This window comes from Carya illinoinensis, chromosome 9 (genome assembly GCF_018687715.1).
Source record: "Carya illinoinensis cultivar Pawnee chromosome 9, C.illinoinensisPawnee_v1, whole genome shotgun sequence".
Classification (NCBI taxonomy): Eukaryota; Viridiplantae; Streptophyta; class Magnoliopsida; order Fagales; family Juglandaceae; genus Carya; species Carya illinoinensis.
Window position 1 is genome coordinate 24,283,534 of NC_056760.1, and position 21,616 is coordinate 24,305,149.

General features: G+C 34.8%; 1 long non-coding RNA gene across 1 annotated transcript; it reads right to left on the reverse strand.

Annotated features, from left to right (window-relative positions):
- Window positions 1–15,677: 15,677 nt before the first annotated feature.
- LOC122275198 lies at window positions 15,678–20,314 on the reverse strand. Its single transcript, XR_006228498.1, has 2 exons — window positions 19,647–20,314; window positions 15,678–16,016 (listed from the first exon to the last, which is right to left on the reverse strand). It is a non-coding gene; the product is annotated as an uncharacterized LOC122275198 (long non-coding RNA).
- Between the last annotated feature and the right edge of the window lie 1,302 nt (window positions 20,315–21,616).

The window sequence follows — 21,616 nt, forward strand, 5'->3', positions numbered from 1 at the left end:
TCGAACACTACCGAACCATCCCCCAGACCGTTCTCACCCCTAAATATAAATCATATTTTAGAAAATGTTCAAGAGCACGCAATATATTTTTTCTACAATCATCATCATTTAAAGCTCTTAAATTTCTAAAATTAAATAAAAATCCAAATACAACTTCATACGTTGAAAAATTTACAAAGTTTCTACTAAGCCAAGAAAGTGCTAGGTCTACTATATATACAAAATAATTAATTCTAAATACTACTTTAGCTGATTTCACTATCTGATCATCATCAATATTTTCATCAAATTGTTTATTCCAATGAGTTAATACACTTCTCATGAATCACGGACTACAAGTTCTATTTCCAGTTCAAATACAATTTTTTTTTTTTTTAAGGAATTCAAAGCATATGCAAATTCATTATCCCTATATTTCTTTTAAATAAGAAATGACACCATTTAATTGATCTATGATAGGAAACGAATATTAGAGTCCTCTCTTTCTATAGAAGGGTGACATTTATCTCTGCTAAGTGCAAAGGCTTGGTCTCTTAGACTATTTCAAGTATGAAGAGGAAGGATGGAAGATGAATTGAGCAGGCTGTTGGAAGGGTTCTCTCTCACTGAAAAAGAGATTACAAAGTTAATACCACCAGAGGAAATTTTGGCTAAGGCACAAGTTCGAGGAAGGCTATGTTTGATGGCTTATGTGGCTGTTGAGAAAACTGTTAACATGGAAGCTTTTCGTTCAACCACATTAAAAGTATGGTAACAGGATGGCTGGACAAGTTTAAAGAAGTAGGACAATCTTTTTTTTCTTGAATTCCCCTCCAAAAGAAATTGACTTCCACACTGAAGAATATTCTGGATTCAGTGTCATAACCTACCATTAGCAGTGATGACAAAAAAAGTGGGTGAACATATTGGATTGATGATAAGCAGAGTGTTTATGGTGGATTTTGATGGTAAGGGATGTGGATGGGGTAAGTGTCTTCAAGTCAGAGTACGATGGACATTACAAAGCCTTTGGCAAGGGGCAGGCAAGTGAAAATTGGTGGAAAACTATGGTGGATTCCCTTCAAATATGAAAACCTCCCAATTTTTTGTTTTCACTGTGGTATTATAAAGCACAAAGCTAAGAGTTGTCCTAAGTTCTCCAATTGTGCTCAATTCACAAAGAGTACTCAGGCACATTATGGTGCATGGTTGAGAGCACTACATACCTTCAACTTATAATGGCTCTGAATCAAGGATCAGGCTACATTCTCTGATCGGCAATAAAGGAACTTTGATGAAGGGTACCATAAGGAAGATGTAGGAAGGGAAGAGTCCTCACAGACACCAAAACCTGACAACTAAGAGGAAATCAAGAAAATATAGGAGAAGATTGGATTTTTAATTAGTTCTATAAAATCACTAGAAAATTGTGTTACATCCTCGAGAAATAAGGAGTTGTTGGTGAAAAACTCTATCACTGAGTTGAATTCTCCAATAAATGGCAATATAATAACTGAAATTGAGAAAAAAATGAGACTGATAAGGCAAGGAAAGATGGGTTAATAGGTTTTCAAGAGAATGCATGCTACTAAGACTCTGAACACACAAAGGAACCTCATACTTATCAACATACAAAAGTGATGGGTGATAATCCTATAAGTAGTTTAAAGCAGAATGTCTCTATCATTAAAAAATGATTTGTTTCTAGGAAAAAATTTGCTAGTTGGAAAAGAAGAGCTAAAAGTAACATGGATAAATCACCTAAGGAAACTCTAGTTATACAAACATGGCCTTAGACAATCAAAAAAAGAAGAGGGGGAAAAGAGCAATTGAAGATCTTAATATGTTAGTAGCAGCCCCACCAGCAACCATGATTTGTTTGAGTTGGAATTGTCAGGGTCTTGGGAACCTCGGACAATTCGAGAATTTCAGTCATTGGTGAAGTCAAAGAGCCCAAAATTTGTTTTCCTCATGAAAACAAAGTGTCAAAGAAATAAGTTGGAGACAGTGAGGAAACAACTAGGTTTTGATTACAGCTTTGTGGTAAATAGTAGAGGTCTAAGTGGAGGAGGGTTAGCATTTCTATGGCACAGTAATATATCAGCTTGCTTAGACATATATTCACAATACCACATTTTTCTTATTGTTAATCACATGGACGTTGGGAAGGAATTCATGTTAATTGGATTTTATGAGAATCCAGTTACTACTAAAGAAGAGAGACTTAGGCTCTAGTGAGAAAGCTTGGATGTGTATAAGGGATTCTAATGAAGTTTTGCACTTTAGTGAGAAGTATGGATATGTTAGTAGACCTTATATTCAAATGAAAAGGTTTCAAGAAGCTGTAGAAGACTGTGAATTAAGTGACCTTGGTTTCTGGGGTCTAAGTTCACATGGAGTAATAACAAAGAAGATAATATGTTTACAAAAGAGAGGCTGGATAGGGCTTTTGGAAACATGAATTGGACTATACTTTTTGAAATCACAACAATTAGAGTATTGTTTGCTCAAACTTTAGATAATAGTCCATTACTTATCTTTATGGGAAAGGGAATGGAAGTAGGGAGAAGTAAAAGGAAACTGTTCAGATATGAAGCTAGCTGGTCTGAAAGGGAGGACTGCTACAAAATTGTTAAAGCAGAATGAAATTCACGTTTGAGATTAACAAATAAAATGATGAATGTATTTGCAAGGTTGGAAAAATGTAAACTTCTCTGAGGATATAGAGTAAAGAAACACTTAACTATAGTAAGGGGCAATAAATGAACAACTCAACCAAATAGCATAGCTGCAAAACAGTAACATAGGTGAACACTCAGGAAGAATAAAGGAATTGCAGAGGAAAGTTGATGATTTGCTTTAAGAAGATCATATTAGATGGAAACAAAAGGCAAAGCAGAACTAGCTTAAAGATGGAGGCAAAAATACCAAATTCTATCATATGTGTGCAAACCAAAGGAGGAAGTCAAATGCTATTCACACCATAGAGAGGGAGAATGGATCTGTAGCCACTTCTCTTGAGGAGGTTAGTAATCTATTCAATAACTTATATTAGAAATTAGTTACCACTACTAGACCAGAAAATATTGAAAGTTGCATTAGTTCTATGCAAACACAGGTCACTCAGAAAATGAATTCCCATTTGACTAAGGACTTCACTGCTCTGGAAATGACGGATTCTATTTTCCAAATTGAGTTCACCTGGACCAAATGGTATCCCTGTAGCATTTTATCAAGACCATTGGGATATTGTTGGTCAAGATGTGTGTGAAGCTGTGCTCGAAGTTCTAAATTCAAATAGTGATCTTGGCCACATAAATGAAACTTATATAGCCTTAATCCCAAAGGTTAAAAACCCCAAGAAGGTCTCAGACTGCAATTTACAAGATTATTTCTAAGGTGTTGGCAAACTAATTGAAGAAAATCCTTCCTGCTGTTATATCTCCCACACAAAGTGCATTTATTCCTAGAAGGTTAATTATGGACAATGTAGTGGTTGCTTATGAAGCTATGCATTCAATGAACAACAACAATCTTGGGAAATCAGGATTTATGGCAATGAAGTTAAATATGAGTAAGGCTTATGACAAGGTAGATTGAGATTTTTTTTTTTTTTTTTAAATCTGTAATGGTTCAAATCGGATTCAATGGAAGATGGATTCACCTTATAATGAACCGTATTAAATCAGTTTCCTATTCTCTACTCATTAATGGCTATCCTAAGTGTCCCTTTAAGCCAACAAGACGAATAAGGCAAGGTGACCCTTCTCACCCTACCTTTTCATTTTTTGAAAAGAAGCATTAAGAAATTTACTCAATAAAACTAAAGTTACTGTATTAATAACTAGGATTCCAATAGCTAGATACCAACTTTGCATTAATCGCCTATTTTTTGTAGATGACAGTTTACTTTTTTGCAAGATAATTTCTATAGAGTGCAGCCAATTGATTGCAATAGTTGACACATATGTAAGAGCTTCTGGACAAAGATTGAATAAATACAAAACATCTATCCATTTTAGCACCAACAATAGTGGAGTCAAAGGATATAATTATGAGTATTGCAAGAGTGAGATCTTTTTCATCCTTGAGTCAAATCATTTAGAAGCATACTGGAAAGAGTAAGGAGTAGAATAAGCAACTGGACGAGAAAGTTTTTATCACAAGCAGGTAAAGAGATTATGCTAAAATCAGAAGTTCAAGCCTTGCCTACTTATAACATGGGTGTATTCAAGCTTCCCAAAGTTCTTCTCAAGGAAAGAAATAAAATTATGTGTCATTATTGGTGGGAACAACAACAAGATGAAAATAGAATCCATTGGGTCTCATGGAGTCAATTGGGGAAGGTAAAAATTGTTGGAGGGTTAGGATTTCAAGATTTGGAGATTTTTAACTTGGTGATGCTGTCCAAGCAAGGGTGGAGGTTGATTCAAAGGCTTGATTCACTTGCATCAAAAGTACTCAAATTAAAATACTTTCCAACAACTACATTATTCCAAGAAAAAGTTGGATCTAGACCATCCTATATTTGGAGAAGTATTATGGCAACTAGGCAACTAGTGGAAGAAAGATCTATGTGGATGATTGGCAATGGTGAAAATGTTAAAATCTGGAAGGACAAGTGGATACCTCAACCTAGAACATACTAAGTTCAAAGTGTTGTCCATGTATTTAATGAAGAAGAATCAATTGAGTCATAATTGACCCAAACCTAAGAAGTGGAATGTAGTTCGATTGATGAAATATTCTCCTATGATGAAATTGCTATTATAAAGAGGATTTCTATCATATTAGAAATTGCTAATCTAGAAATGCACAACAAGTGTACAATTCATTGTAAAAAATGCATATCACCTACAAGTAGAGATATTGGATCGAGCTAGAGGACAATCGTCAAGTTCAAGCAGTAAGAAAGATGTATGGCACAAAGTTTGGAAATTAAAAATTCCTAATGCAACAAAAGTCTTTCTATGGAGATCATACTTAGAGGAATTACCTAAAAACTTAAACCTCTTCAAAAGGTAAGTAGTGAAATCACCAAATTGCCCAATATTTTTGAAGGAAGAGGAAAATACTATCTATGCTCTTTGGGAGTGTACAACAACAAAGGATGTATAAAGTCTAAGTTCCAATAATATACAGAAGAGTAGTCTCTTAGCAGATTGCTTCAAGGATCTTTTTGCAGGTATGTATGAAACATTTGAGGATGAGCAAATGGAAGAGGTGGTGTTGGTTGCAAGGAAACTTAGGTAGAGAATGAATAACTTTGTATTTGAGGACAAGTTTTCTCACCTAAACTCATTGATGCTGCAAGCAAAAATCTGTTGCAGGAATTCAAAGAAGTGCTAATAACTACTGTTAGACCAAGTGAAGGTGGGGAAAATGTGGCAAGCAGATGGGAACCTCCTATGGATGATTTCTTTAAAATTAATTGGGATGCAACACTAAGTACATCCTTTGGTGAAGTTGGCATTGGCAGTAAGAGATCGAGAGGGTAATGTTTTGGCTACAAAAAGAATGCAACGTGAATTCTGCTATGATCCATTACTAGCTAAATCCTTTGGAGCTCTTCAAGCAACTGTTTTTGGTAGAGAACTGAGTCTGAGAATGATTATTTTGGAAAGTGACTCTCTTCAAGTGATTAATAGTATCACACAACAGGATACCTCTTGGAGTTGTGTAGAGATGATAATAACAAATGTGAAAAATTGTCTTTTATTGTTTTGGATGTGGGATGTTAAGCATGTTAGAAGGGAAGTTAATAATGTGGCTCATTGTTTAACCAAGAGTGCCTTGGAATTAGAGATGGATTGTATTCAGATGGAGAAGAGTCCATTTTGTATTCTTGCTCTTCTTTGATCAATATTTATTAAAAATTATACGTTGTTTCTAAAAAAAAAAAATGATCTATGACAATATCGATGATCTTGGGTACGTGTGGGAGTATATACATGTGTGTGTGTGTGTGTGTATGTATGTGGTTGGCGAGGAAAGATAGTTAGTAGGTAATGGTGGAGTCACGTGGGATTCATGTAACATGCACCGCACAAGCTTGAAGATAAAGCCTAGGAAGGTGTCGTGCCCAACTTGGAAACTCAACTAACCGTATCTCTCTAAGATCATTCACGAAGATAAAGACCAAGCGAGATACCCACGCCGGAAGCATGCTATCAATGTCAGAATCATGGTAAAAAAGATAAAGTCGAGGGAGAAAGCAAGAAAAAGGATGATGTAAGTGCTAGGTGGGCGTTGGGCAAGATTCAAAATAGAACTGTGAAGTTAGAAATGGCGGGAATGTAGGGGGCATTGGGAGAGATTCTAAAAGGATTGTGGGGGAGGAGAAAAAAGAAGGAAAATAAATAAAATCCCACCCAAATAACCGCTAGAATTTTTACTAATCAAAGGTAAGTGGGATATTTGCTAATCTTATGAACAAGCCCACAAATTATTTATTTATTATATGTTTTATTATTATGATTTTGACTAGCCACTTCTTGTTGATTCTTGGTTTTAGATTCAAAACTGAATGTGGAAATTTTAATTGTTTTGTGATGTTAATTACTTTTGTCATTATAGCTTCTAATTGCTAAAACTTGAAGTGATTGAAAAATGGTTAAAGCTGACAAGCTTGTATCCCTGCTCCCCTCACTCATATTGTGCCTATAAAGACACTGCGTCTAGGATGTCTCTATTTCAAGCTATATGCTTGCACACAAACTTCTCTAAATATATCTCTATATCATACTAATGGAATTTTGGAGATAGGGATTGGTCAAATAAATATAATTAAAAGATTTAACTAGAAATGTTTTGGACCTAAGATTGATACTAGATATGATTTTGGATAGTGCAATACACATAATGGTGTGGTTGTCATTGCACAATGGTGTGGATGTAGGCCTTGGGGATGCATACCATGTAGCAAGAGGTCACTAAGTTCCGTGTAAGAACAACCCTGAGAATGAAGGGGAGTAAAGGGTGCACAACCCACTTAGGGGATAAAACTATTTGTGTTTATAGGATATTGTGAACAAAAAATAATGGATAACCATAAATGTGAAAATTGAAATAAACTAAAAGTTTGTGAACCCTGGGATTGAAATCTCTTGAACCCATAATCCAATTGGAAACTCACTCAAGAAAGTCAATAAATCAAGTCAAGGAGATCTAGACCCGTTTAAATATTGTTTAAAGAACCTAGATCTAATGATCTAGACTTGTTGAAATCTTAGTTCAAGAACCTAGATTTGGTGAGAACGCCACAAAAGTTTTTGGCTTTGATAATTTATTAGTTCATTCAAGAACAAGTGGAGAAATCTGAAATTCTCTCTAAAAATAATTCATTCAATAATCTAACTCTCAATATGCAGCTAGATGTGTTTAAATATCCTTACTCCAATAAATCCTAACTGAAATAAGGCTTCCCCAAAGAAACCCTAGTTGGCCAAATTTGGTCATCCCACAAACCCGAGGCCGGCCCAAATAAACATATGATAATAATCTAAAAAACCCAAGCCAAACATCCTTAGCCCAAATAATCCAAACTAACTCTTATAGCTAATAATATAAGTCATTTTAATGAATTAAATAGGTCCAAAGCCTTCAATTGCATACACATAAACAATAGGCCCAAATAAATAAGAAACCCTAAGTCATGTTATCCCCTTCCATAGCTTGTATCGCATTGATCAAAACTGGTTTGCCTTCTTTCAAGCCCATATTGAATGCTTGGGTCTTGCTAGATGAATTTGCAAACTTATCCTAAGTGGATTGCACAAATCCTTGTATTGCTTTTTTGATCTTCTTAGCTCTTGGCCTTGTAATTGGTCCATCTGAAACTTGCAATGGATCTTTAAGACTCAGTCCACCATGGTACCCATCATTCCCATTCTCCTCAAAAGGATTTGACCTCAAATCGTCACCTACATCAAAAGGAGAAAGATCAGAAACATTGACTGTAGCAGAGACATTGTATTCACTGGGAAGATCTACTTTATAAGTATTATCGTTAATTTTCTCAAGAATTTAAAAATGTCCATATCCTCGAGGATGCAATTTAATTCTTTTGTTGACTGGGAATCTTCCTTTACGCATGTGAACTCAAACCCAATATCATATTTCAAAGGTGACATGCCTTCGCCCTTTATTGGCTTGGAAAACAAACTTTTCATTCTTCTGTGCAATTTGAAGTGGTACCCTCTCATGAAATGACTTCATTAACTCGGCCTTCTTTTGTCCATCTAAGCTACTCATTTCATTAATAGGTAAATGTATCAAATCTAAAGGAGTAAGTAGATTAAAGTCATAAACAATTTCAAAGGGAAAATAAGTAGTAGAATGAATAGTCTGATATTTATGCAAACCCAATGAATGACAAACAATACTCTCAAAAATATTCATGCAATGCATCTAAAGTCTTCCTTACACCAAAATGACACATTAAATCACCTCTATGTGCTTCATGCACAAGCAACTCACACATAGAACTATTAGGCATACAAAGTCTATTATTTCTAAACAAGTACGCATCTAGTCTATAGAATTTACCAAATACTGCCTTCTCACATGCTCCATACACACTAGTAAAGTCATCATCATTAGCATATAATTCCTTAACATATTCTAATTCCAATAACTTTACATCTAAAGTAGAGATAAGGGCATATCTTCTTGATAATGCATAAGCCACAATATTTTCCTTACCTTGTTTGTGTTTGATTACATAAAAAAATGTCTCAATTAATTCTACACACTTGGCATGTCTTCTATTCAACTTACTTTGTTCCTTCAAGTACTTTAAGGACTCATAGTCGGTATGTATGACAAATTCTTTCGGCCAATGGTAATGGTGCCAAGTCTCCAATGTTGTCTCCTCCAGATTATTCCTATACGCTGGTCGATTAGGAATTTTCGCACCTGACACAAAATCAATTCGATACTCTATTCCTCTAATAGGTGGCAATCTACTAAACACATCGCTAGAAAACATGACTTCATATCCCTGCAACAAAGAAATGTCCAAATTAGGAAGATATTTGTTAGTTTCATCAAGATTAAGATAAGATTCTTTATAAATAAGACAAATCATAGGGCGATCTACTAAGAAAGGCCCTCTTAACATCACTCTCTTTTAAATAAAACTCATTTTGTCACTCATTTTCTTTCTACAGGCTCTCTTTCTTTCTTTTTTTTTCCTCGTGGCTCCACTTTCTTTTCTTTACTCTCAGCCACCTTTCTGTTTTCTTTTACACTCTTTTTTTCTCTTGAGATTTCAGCCTTACCCTCATTTTTTTTCCTCTCATTTGTCTCTCAGCTTGTGTTTTGGCCTCACTCTTTCTTTTTTACTCAAACTCACTTTCACTTTTTCTTTTTGGCTCAATCTCACTTTTCAGTTTCAATTGGTCCTCATGGAGCTATTTTTGAGTTAAAGGAGTAAGCTTAATTGTTTTGCCATCCTTTACAAAGCTATACATGTTCTTGAACCAGTCATGAATCACTTCTGCTATCATATTGCTATGGCTTTCTCAACAAAATATGGCTAGTATGCATAGGCACTACATCACAAAGCACCTCATCAATATACCTTCTAATGGTAAAAGCCATTAAAACCTGCTTATTGATATTGACCTCCCCACATTCATTCAACCACTGCAACTTATAAGATCTAGGATGCTTCAGTAAAGGTAAGCTCAACTAGGGTGGTACTAGCTACATTGGTGCAACTTCCCTAATCAATAATCATACTACAAACCTTGTTGTTTACATAACATCTAACATGAAATATGTTATCTCTTTGCTGCTCCGTATCACCTACCTTAATTTGTGTATTGAGAGCATGCTTGGCAATAAGAGACTCACCTTCTATGGGGTATTCCACTCTATCATTATCACTAGCATCAACCAACTTGAGTATCTCATCACTATCATCCTCACTCTCTCAATCATCACATCATTATCATGCATAATCATCACCTGCTTATTTGGATATGGAGATGCAATGTGTCCTGAACCCAAATATTTAAAACATTTAATATCTTTATTCCTTGAAGGTTGGAATTCTACCTTGGGTTTGTTATTGCTAGTTCCCTTATCTTTTCCCTTAGGTGGTTCAAACTTCCATTTTGCTGCAACTTGATTATTTCTATCCTACTCTGGTATCCAATGAGTGTTAGAAACTGAAGTACACATTGTTGTCCCCTTTCTCTGTAACTGCCTCTCCACCTTCATAGCTATGTGTACCATGTCTTCTACCTCTACATAATGTTGCAATTCAACTACATTGACTATATGCCTATTCAAACCACATAAAAATATGGCCATAGTGGCCTCTCGATCCTCTACATTAGTCCGAATCATAGCCACCTCCATCTCCTTATGATAATCCTCTACACTCTTAGACCCATGTGTAAGGTTTTGTAATTTTTGGTAGAGGTCTCTATAGGAGTGGCTAGGTACAAATCTTCGCCTCATGAGAGCTTTCAACCCACCCCATGCTTCTACAGGCCTCTTATGATTCCTCCTCCTATTGGTCACTAATTGATACTACCAAATAATTGCATAATCAGCGAACTCAATTACCGCCAACTTCACATTCTTCTCCTCTGAATAATTGTGACAATAAAAAATCAACTTTATTTTCTTCTCCTACTCTAAATAGGTTTCAGGGTCATTTCTATCTTGAAAAGATGGTATTTTCATTGTGATGCTCCCAAGGTTCCAATCTACCCTATCTCGACCCCTTGAATTTCTCCTAAATCCTCTTCCACTTCTACCTCTTTTAGGTCTGTCCATTCTACCCCTCCCAACTTCATATGTTATGTCTTCCTCACTCTCACCATCTTCTTCATTCTCCTACTCATTTTTAATGCTAGGATCACATCTCCTCCTATCTCGCCCACCTTACAGATTTCTAATCACTGCATCTTCAAGATCCATCCTATCTCTCACCTCTTCAACACCAAATTGAACCGTTCAAACTGTTGTTGCATGGTTTGCAATACAAAAAATGAGTTATCCACCTCCTCCCTTGGTGTTGAGTCACTCTTATGGGACATCTTAATGTGTTGCACAACAAAAAATGTCAGTGATAAAACCTCACACACTCCCTTATGTGTTTACACTCAAATATTGGCACTCCACTCGTGTTTCATTCTTAAATTGGTTTTTTCTTGATATTAGTCTCACACCCTCTTGCATTTTACCTCACCACTTTTTCCCTCCAAGTTCTTTAAAAACTAGTTGAATTAAATCAAAAAACAACCTTGTACTATTCCAACCAGCAATAGATCCGAGAAACAAGAAAGGAATAAAATGATATGAATCGAAAGGAATTTGTCTGAAGAAAAGAGCAATTAGAAAAATAAGATACAAATTAGAATGATGTATTCGGCCCCTTTAAAGATAATGATCAATCAACAACAAATCACTTAATTTTCAGATTGTAAAGTATTTCAAATAACTAATCCAAAATTTGTTTCTTTCAGTTTTGTTTTAACTATGTAGCAATCTTTGAAAATGCTGCATTTTGTTTTTTTTAACTAGGTAGCAACCTTAATTGTAATTTTTGAAAAAAAATTGATCTGATTTCAACAACAAGAGACGGAAATAGAAGAAATAAAAGCAAAGATTATAGATCTAGAAATTAAAGCAAATATTATAGATTTGGAAATTAAAGCAAAGATTTTAGATTTGGGAATTACAAATCTGGAATTCAAATACACAAAATTAACAAGGAAGTATAAGGGAAACACAGATCATGAAAGAAAAACTAACACACCTAAGACAAAACCCTAGAACACGGAAACTCTAACCATGACAACCTTAGAACATACTTAAAGATGCAAGAATAAAAGATAGAATAAGACATGATTTGGAAATCGAGCTTTGAATACCAAATGATGTGAATCCGTAGGATTGAAATCCTTTGAACCCACAATTCAATTGGAAACTCACCCAAGAAATCCAATAAATTAAGTCAAGGAGATCTAGACCTGTTGAAATCTTGTTTCAAGAACCTAGATTTGGTGAAAACGCCACAAAGTTTTTTGCCTTTGATAAGTTCTTAGTTCATTCAAGAATAAGCGGAGAAATCTGAAATTCTCTCTAAAAATAATTCATTCAATAATCTAACTCTCAATATGTGGCTATATGTATTTAAATACCCTTTTCCTAATAAACCCTAGCCGAAATAAGGCATTCCCAAAAGAAACCCTAGCTAGCCGAATATGACCTTCCCACAAACCCTAGGTCGGCTCAAATAAACATATGATAATAATCCAAGAAACGCTAGGCCGAACATCCTCAGTCCAAATAATCTAGACTAACTCTTATAGATAATAATATAAGTCCTTTTAATGAATTAAATATGTCTAAAGCCTTCAAACACATAAACATAACAATAGGACCAAATAAGAAACCCTAAGTCATGCCGCCCCCATCCATAGCTTGTATCACATAGATTAAAACTAGTTCACATTCTTTAAAACTCATCTTAAATGTTGGAATCTTGCTAGATAAATTTACAAACTCGTCCCAAGTAGATTTCACCAATCTTTACATTGCTTCCTTGATCTTCTTAGGTCTTGACCTTGCGATTGATCCATCTAGAACTTGCAAGGAATATTTAAGACTCGGTCCACTATGGTGCCCATCAAGCTGATTGATAAATACTAGATTATATTGATGACATCCTTTTATGGCTCCGTTATTTTGGATGAATAATTGTTGTAATCTTGGATGAATTTTCATTTGGATTAATACACATCTACTTCAATAAATTGCTCATTATAATTTGTTCACGATAATCTACTTATTTGTTCATATCACTTGCACTGACTTCACTTATTGAGTTGTTGAACTCACCCATTCCTTTCATTATTCTTGTTGATAACCATATACAGCTACCAAATAGAGATATGGGAGTTTACTCCTGAGCGATCACATGTCCTAGGACATTGAATGGACAATGGCAAGATGTGTCGAGAAACCCCTAGTTTCCTTCCAATCTTCTAATAGTGGAATTATATTGTTCGCCCATTGCTCCTCCCTTAGTAATACCTACCCCTACACCTAAGTACCTAAATTTTCCTATGGAAGATCTGTCTATTGAAGGAGGGGATTTAAGAGGATTTACCCTTAGTATGGATAGAATTGGTAAGGTTGTGAGAGGTGAGCACTAATGAAAATCTTTGAGAATGCTAGCCTCAAGGTGAGCAATGAAACAAGTAAGAAATAAGTAAGGTTGCTCGCCCTAGCTTGCAAGCAATTATAGCAGGGCAAGCACCTCCGGATTGCAATTTTTTATTTTTTTTATTATCTCAAAATATATTAAAAAAAATTCTGGGCCCTACAGATTATATTCCTTGTTAATGGCATCAATTTTTCTGTCAATGGGAAAATAGTCCATAGTACCGTGCTATAATTGACAACTTCAGCCGAACACATAATTCGGGTGCTCAATTACACCTCAATTTTATCAAGTGCTTTCTCTAAATCCATTCACAAGGTTTTCCTTATCCACTTATTGATGATGCTCTATGATAGATACGGTGAATGCTGGTACCCTAGGTAACGAGATAAGTCCTCACAAGGAAGTGGGGGCATAATATAAATGATATGGATCCACACATGGGATAATTCCTCACATGGGACAAACATGATTTAATTAATCACAACTAGTACTCACGTGAGACAAGTCCTTAGGACATAATTTGATGAGACAAATCCTCATACGATACGGGCAGGCATAGCTTAACACTACAAAGTCCTCACATGTGACGAAGTAACAGCATAAGTTCTCATATGGGATGAGTCCTCACATGAGACATAGAATCTTACATTATTGCATTAGTATATTGAATAGGGTAGTGATAGGTAGGCCTGTTCGTTTGACTTGACCGGACCCGAAGCTTGTTGATTCAAACCCGACCCCGAATCTTGAAATTTCCTGCTAGCCGATTAGCCGTTTTACCTGATTACCCGACCCAAAATATTTCGGAAGAAACAGGTATTCCGGCCCAGCCCAATTTAAAAAATAAAAAATATTTATTTATTTTTAATATATATATATATATATATATACAAACATATACATATACATAGAACTCAATAGCAAAAAAGAAAAGACATCAATAAACCAAGAAATAAAAGAAGGAAAATTTCAGCTAACTGAGCATTATTTTATTTAATTCAATTCATTTAAACCACTGGGCATTATCTAAACCCAATGACCCACCACTTCCTTGACTTCATCGATGGAATCACATGGGGAAGCACCGAAGCACATCATCATAATTTTCTACATCTTCATACTCGAGCACTGGAACTCTACTAAAGTATAAACCCAGTGACCCACAACTTCCTCGACTTCATCGATGGAATCACTTGGGGAAGCACTGAAGCACATCATCTTAATCGTCTACGTCTTCATACTCGAGCACTGGAACTCTACTAAAGTATAAACCCAGTGACCCACAACTTCCTCGACTTCATCAATGGAATCACCTGGGGGCAGTACCGAAGCACAACATCGTCTATGTCTTCATAGTCAAGTATCGGGAATCACTGGAATTGTTTTTAACAAAAGGTCATGCTCATTATGGTCGGACATCGGATAATTACCCGATTTCGAACCTTTTTTAACGGAAGTGTATCGAAAGTGGAATGCAGCAATCGATTTTATTTCAAGCTAGTTAATTACTACTAGTCGGGTCGGAAAAGGGGTCCAATCAGACCTGCATTTTAAATGTATTGCCCTAGTGATAGGGTAATAATTACTACCTATTTACTACTTATAAAGGATCAGAAGTTTCTTATTTTGTTTATCATTTTCTTTTAAGCATTTTTTTTTATCATCTTTAATCATTAAGAAAAAACTAAAAAAATATATAATTTTATTAATAATTACTTTCTTAATCATTAAGTAAAATAAAAAATTTTAAAAAATCAAGTATAAAAAGAGTAGTAAATAGGTAGTAAGAAAGTTGTAACCCTATCATTTTCCTTATTGAATATCATGAGCATAAGTTGTTGAGTGCATTATATATCCACTACAAGAAAATTGGCCTTTCTCAGCGTCAAAAATTACTGTAAAAGACCCCCAAAATCGCTGCAATAATTTATTCTCACTTATAGTCGTATTTGTCTACTCACTTATAAATAAATCCAGCGAAAGCCAAAAATCGCTATAAATATTCAGTTATTTACAGCAATTTTCCACGCTGTAAATAGCAAAAAAAATCGCCACAATTATTGTTCCAATTTAGTTGTAAATCACTGAGAAAAGTATTTGCAACGACATAAAATTGTCAGAAATAATATAAATTTCGTTGCAAATAGTGTTCATTATTTGCAGCCATTTTTTAAAACACTGCATATAGGTTATTATTATTTCCAGCATTTAAAAATTTGCTGAAAATAATAATTTTTTCAGCGTTTTGAAATGCTGTGAAAACCAACGAGGAAATATGCATACTTGACATTATCGGCGTACTACATTCGCTGGAAAAAAAAATGACATGTTCAAAGACTATTTGTGGCGATTAAAAGTCGCCACAAATAGTCTTTTATTTTACACAAATATCAATTTCTCTTGAGTTCCTAATTCATATCCTGCTCCAACTCACTCACAATAATCTCAAATACTACAATACATCATATGTATGATAAACCAAAAATTGCCTTCATCCAAATACTCGGTATTTAACAATCATTCCATTTTTTAATAATATAAATATATTCAATCATCCAATACAACATTGTATTGATTCTTTTAGTAATCTATACACTGGATCAATGGTCCATTAATGAAAGGCAACTAAGTACTATAAATCGAAGCAGCTAATATATCTTACAAGCATACATATGGATATTTTCTCCGATGTAATCTCTCAATAAACACACAATAGTCAAGAGGTTCAGATGCACCCAGTTCATATTGTGATGAAACATTGGTGGCTGGAACATCCACAACTTCATTGCACCCTTGCGACTATACAAATGGATAGATCCCCTTCAGTATTGTGCAAACAAAGATCCAGCTGTTTGGAACATAAATAATTTATTCAGTACATGAAACAATCTTGTAATATAGAAAAAGCACATTATGCACATATTATATCTTTGGTTCATGGCCTCTGCATATTATATATATGTAATTGGAAACCAAAATAATGGATACACCAACAACATTACACCAAATATATTGTGGGTTACACATTTTTCTACTTGTCTGCCTGTAATATATATATATATATATAAACTAATATCAAACTCTTCATGATTGATACTTGCGGTAAGATCTAATTAAAAATTTCCAGACTATATACACATATTTTGGTAGATCATTAAAGCATAAACAAGTGATAAACCTCATGTAACTGACAATAGTACTTAGTTGCAGCCAATATTAGATCATAGATAAATTGTATAAGCAAATCGGAATAGAAGAGAAGGCCTTGTAGACATCTTTGGAGGTGCTTAGACGAAAGGTTTAGATATTAAGGCCTTTACTGCATGTCTGTTTTGGGCATGATTTTAATTCTAGGTGTGTAGTCATATAATGAGGATTTTTCAGAGGCTGTCCTGTGTGCATGTTTTCAAACCTATCAAAAATCCTTTAGGATATTTAAAGACTTATTATGCAATGCTTGTAAAATTTGTGTTATGGAGTTGTGATAGCTGGATTTAAGCAACCTTAAACAGTTTTTCAGTCATGATTAACCAAGAAAGCAAGTCTTATCATACGGTTGTGTTGCAAGTGTTCATTCCACCTTTTGGTTAATTGACTTCCAAGGAGGCATGCCCCTTTTAGAAGGGAATAGTACAGCAAAAGCACCAATGCATTATGCTCAATCTCCCTTGTTGTTCTTTTCATCCAGCCAATAAAAATTGTAAGCAGTGCATGTGTGTGTTTCCATTGTGATTTTTACAGCTTTGATCCTTTGATAGCTTCAAACACCTTGCAATGCATGCATAGGAAAGTCAGGCCCATGGTCAATTAGCATGTAATTCCTTTTCAAGTTGGCATATAATGCCAATCAAAGGAATTCACCTGGAAAAGCTTTGCCAAATAGCTTCTTGTGTGAGTATAGAAGGGGGAAGGAAAAGAAGAGTGCGAAGTGGACGGAAAGGGAGGGTCTAGGTTAGGGTTTAATTAACAGAAAGGCACACCAAACATGCTTAGACTTGGGTTTTAGCATAACGTGTTATGAAGGTGATGCTTTAGTGTTAATTAAGGATGTGATGAGTGGAGAAGATTGCTAAACCTGGTATGGGAATTAATATTCAGGCATGCCAAAATCGGTTACAATGCATTACAAATACATGAAGCAGAGTAGATTAGAAAGAGAAGAAGAAAATAGTACAATAAACACTATAATCCCAACAAGGAAACAAGCAAATCAGACCAATGAAACAAATATATATATATATGGCGGAATATATCTAGCACATGCAGCACTTGCTAAACTAACACAAAACCAGTTAAACATCTAAAATTCCAAGTGGCCCTTTCTTATAATTCTTTTTACAAATGTAGAGACTACAATAATACAAACCAAACTAGTTTCAGGAATATAAGGTTCCAATGATCCATATATGCCGAACAAGTCTAGATCTGAAATGCCATTCATTTAGAAAATAGAGGTATGGTTTTGTAGCATCAAAATACCCTGTCATCAGAGGAAGACTAATAAGAAGAAGCAAATAACATGGTTTAAGTAGACTAAGAAAATAATAAGAAGAAAATAAGTTACGTTAATAATCATTATCAAATAATGAGCAAATAGGGCCTGATGAGAACAAAAATGGAAGGAAAATAGAAGGGGAAGAAGCAAATAAAATGGAGAAAAAGAAGAAAACCAGAGGAAGAATAACAAGAAAACCAGAGGAAGACTAAGAAAATAAAAAACCATTGTCAATACTCATACTTGTCTAACAACTCATAAAAGGAAATGTTCAACATCAAACTATCAGTTGGAGCTCATTTTTATTATCAAGCAAAAGCAAATCAAAATACCGCCCTATGTGAAATCTAGTAATGACAGCTTCCTCCCAAAATGATTAAACTTCTCTAAAGTCACCAGCAAAGTGAAAGGAGGGAGCTAAAATATGAGATATGGACTTCGTTATGTAATGCAATTATATTAGGACTATGGAGATATGTAATGCAAAAAAGATGAGATCCTGTTGATTGTCTCTTATCTGTAAAACTGTAGCAACATGGAAACATCAATTTATTTTTTACTGCAGCAACATACCATTTTATTTTATCTCTAAACTGCAGCAACATACTTCAACAAACTAGAGATGAACTATACCCAAGCTATACTTCATATTAGAAAATATATATGTATATATAACTCTTAAGATATAATTAATTCACCTAAATAGTGCAGCAAATAGAAAAACTAGTGAGGAACATGCAAAATAGCCAAAATCTCCAGACCAATGTTGGAACCAAATGAGGTACCAGAGTGTTGACAAAGGAAACTATAAAAAACTGTACATTCATAATTAAATTACCCCACACATTCCAATGATCTAAAGAAATATATATATATATATATATATAGATATCACAAAAAGAGTAAAAATAGTAAATGCTACTCGCTTAATACGCATTGGAATCACAGTAAATGATCTTCCTAAGCAAAAATACAAAAGAGACCTCTTTGCCATACCACCAAGATTTTAATGAAAGCATACTTTGTAACTAGAAATGAGGGATGAAGTGGATAGCAGACAGACATGACAACACAGGAATATAAAGTCAGAAATCAACATCATAATCTGTATTCACTCAGATCTTGCCACATGAATAATATGCGTGCAATCAAATTCATGATTCTACTTCTCAACTACAGTAGCTTTTTTGTCCTCACCAATGACACAAATATTTCTTATATATTTTTGGCTCCTGGCACGTATGAACCATTTAATCAATATGAGAGTTTAGAAAACCAATTTTACGAATATTGAAGAGAGGTGAATGAAAAACAGCTAGCATTGAGCAATGTGAAAATCGCTGCAAATAATAACCATTTGCAGCAATTTTATTTATAGCAATTCAAATAACGCTGGATAAAGTGTAGTTGGAATATGAGTGGGTATTTCCTAATTCCCAATTCAAGATTATGCTCTTAGATCAGATTATAATCATAATTTATATGCATATAAAGAGATATTTGTGAGTTATAATCAAGAGATTTGAATATATATGTACATTTGAATAAATATTAAGAAATCGTATCTTACCTTGGGAATAATTTATAATGACAAGATATATAATACTCCATCTCATTTCTATATAATTAATTAAACTGAATATAAACCTATGTTTTATATTCAATTTATTTACCATGAATAATAATAAAGATATAATAGTCATAAATCCATCTTGGCAAGGAAGGCCATGCTAAGGGGCTGATCAATTCTCTTAACATGTGTAGTAGGCAGTGTTAATTTTTTGGCAAATAAGTGTTTTCTACAATGTTGCTTTATAGAAGAAAAAGAATAATCGAGGGTAAAGTTAACACAATCTAGTTTTTGACAACATGCAACAAAGAAAATCCATCTCTATATGTCCTGTTACGAAAACCTAAAGAAAACAATTCGCTGTAAATTTGTACTAGCATTTTATCAAAAATTGGGGAGTTGGGAGGAGATACCCGTGGTGCATGCGTGAGAATTGCCAAGGAATCGCGAGGATCTCCACCTCCAATTCTCTGCCCAACAACAAATTGTCGGGTTCTGTATTTGGATGGAAAAAGCAAAAGGGACTCGAAATTGGTGAGAAGCGAGTGAAGGAGAGGACGGGGAGGCTACATGGGAAACTCTCTCTTAGCAGGAAACGGGGCGTGGTTGATCTCGAAATAGAGGCTTACCAAATAACACAAAGTCCAGATTTTGGACCCAAAAGGGGAGGAGATTTTTGGCGCTAATGGCTGGCTTTATCGTATGATTCCCATTCGAAGGGTCTAGCTTGCATGGATTTCCAAATGGGTGGACGATGCTACTAGGGCTGGTTTTCTGTGGATAAGGGAAGCCGTATGGCAACGTAGTGAGGTGGATTCAGTTGCAAGTAGCCGGAAATCGATGAAGCAGATGAAAATGAGGGGGTTTTTGGGAGTGTACTGAAACCAAAATCGAGGGGGAAAAGTTTTGTTTTTGTTGGGTTTTGCCGCCCTCGTATACAAATACTAAAGGTAATTTGCCATTAAAATGACAATCCTGTCATTTACTTACGTCGCAACTGCTTTTTATTTATTGCGGCATTTTTCTCGTCGTAAAATATCACAAATTCGCTACAATGAAACAGTTCATGGCACCGTTTTATGGAAACCTCACTTTAGTGTAAAATATTGACAGTGATGTGAAAAACGCTGCAAATAATAACCATTTGCAACGTCTTTATTTGTAACAATTCAAAAAACGCTGGTTAAAGTGTATTTTCTAGTAGTGATCCCATATTTTAAAGAAACTTGTAATATAGGATTATACTTAATGAAGGATATGAATGATTTTTCTTCTATTCATGTAGCTTGATTGAATTATTTGTGTGATAAATGAGTTCCCACATTGTTTAGGAATGAAAAGTTCTTGCTCTTTATAAGGTTTTAAATGTGCTATAATTGTATTATTGACTAATCCTTTTGAAGTATACGCTATGTGGTTTGAGCATTCCATTGAGGCATTACAATTTATACTTATTAGGGTGACTCATTAAATTCCTTACCATGTTTCTCGGATACTAATACAAATGATCTGAATCCTACCGAGTAAAAGCTTGGGAAATTCTTTTTCTGTAGTTCGTTTTCGTGATTTTGTCCTTTGGTGTATATATTTCACTTGGTCTTTCGTGACACTTAAATTTCTTTGTATTTGTGTTCTTGTTTCTTTTGTTCTAATTTCTTGGTGTATATTACAACGAGCCATCTGAACCAGATCAGAGTACCACATCCGATATTCCTGCCATCCACAAGGCAAAATCTCAACAGAAAGATCCTGCTGTCCCAGATATTGCAGATTATATATACCGAGTCAACAGGTGTTAAACTTGCAATATTAGCAGAGGATGAGATAAGATAGCGTGGGCTTATCTAGTTGTTTTGTAATTTTCAAAGAAATCCTGGCCGATATGGCCTCAAGCCTAAACAACGCATTTTGTTACAAAATTCACGTCTAAAAACGTACGCTGATGATGCCAACATTGCAATCAAACTAATGGCCTTTCCAATACCAATGTTTACAAGACTAAGTCTACTTGCACTTAAAGCAATTGCTGATAACGAAATATCGTCGTCCAAAAAATGACAGCTACTACTTTTAACAGATTCCTTGTTTTTTTCTCATTTTGCATTCCCTCTGATTTTTTTTCGGTGACTTCACGGAAAGATATATGAATTTTGCATTCACACACAGAATGCAGTTAAATATTTTTCTGTTTCCAAGCTTCAAGGCAATTCGTATAGTGTTCAAGGATAAAGGAAATTTTATTCTCTCATACTTTATTTATTCATAAAGTTAACTCAAAACTCATTCATCATGCACTGCCACTTTCCACTTTTCTTTAAAGTAAAAGGAATCTCTTATATTCAATGGCCCACATGGCCACACCCATATTTGCTCAGACTTTGCA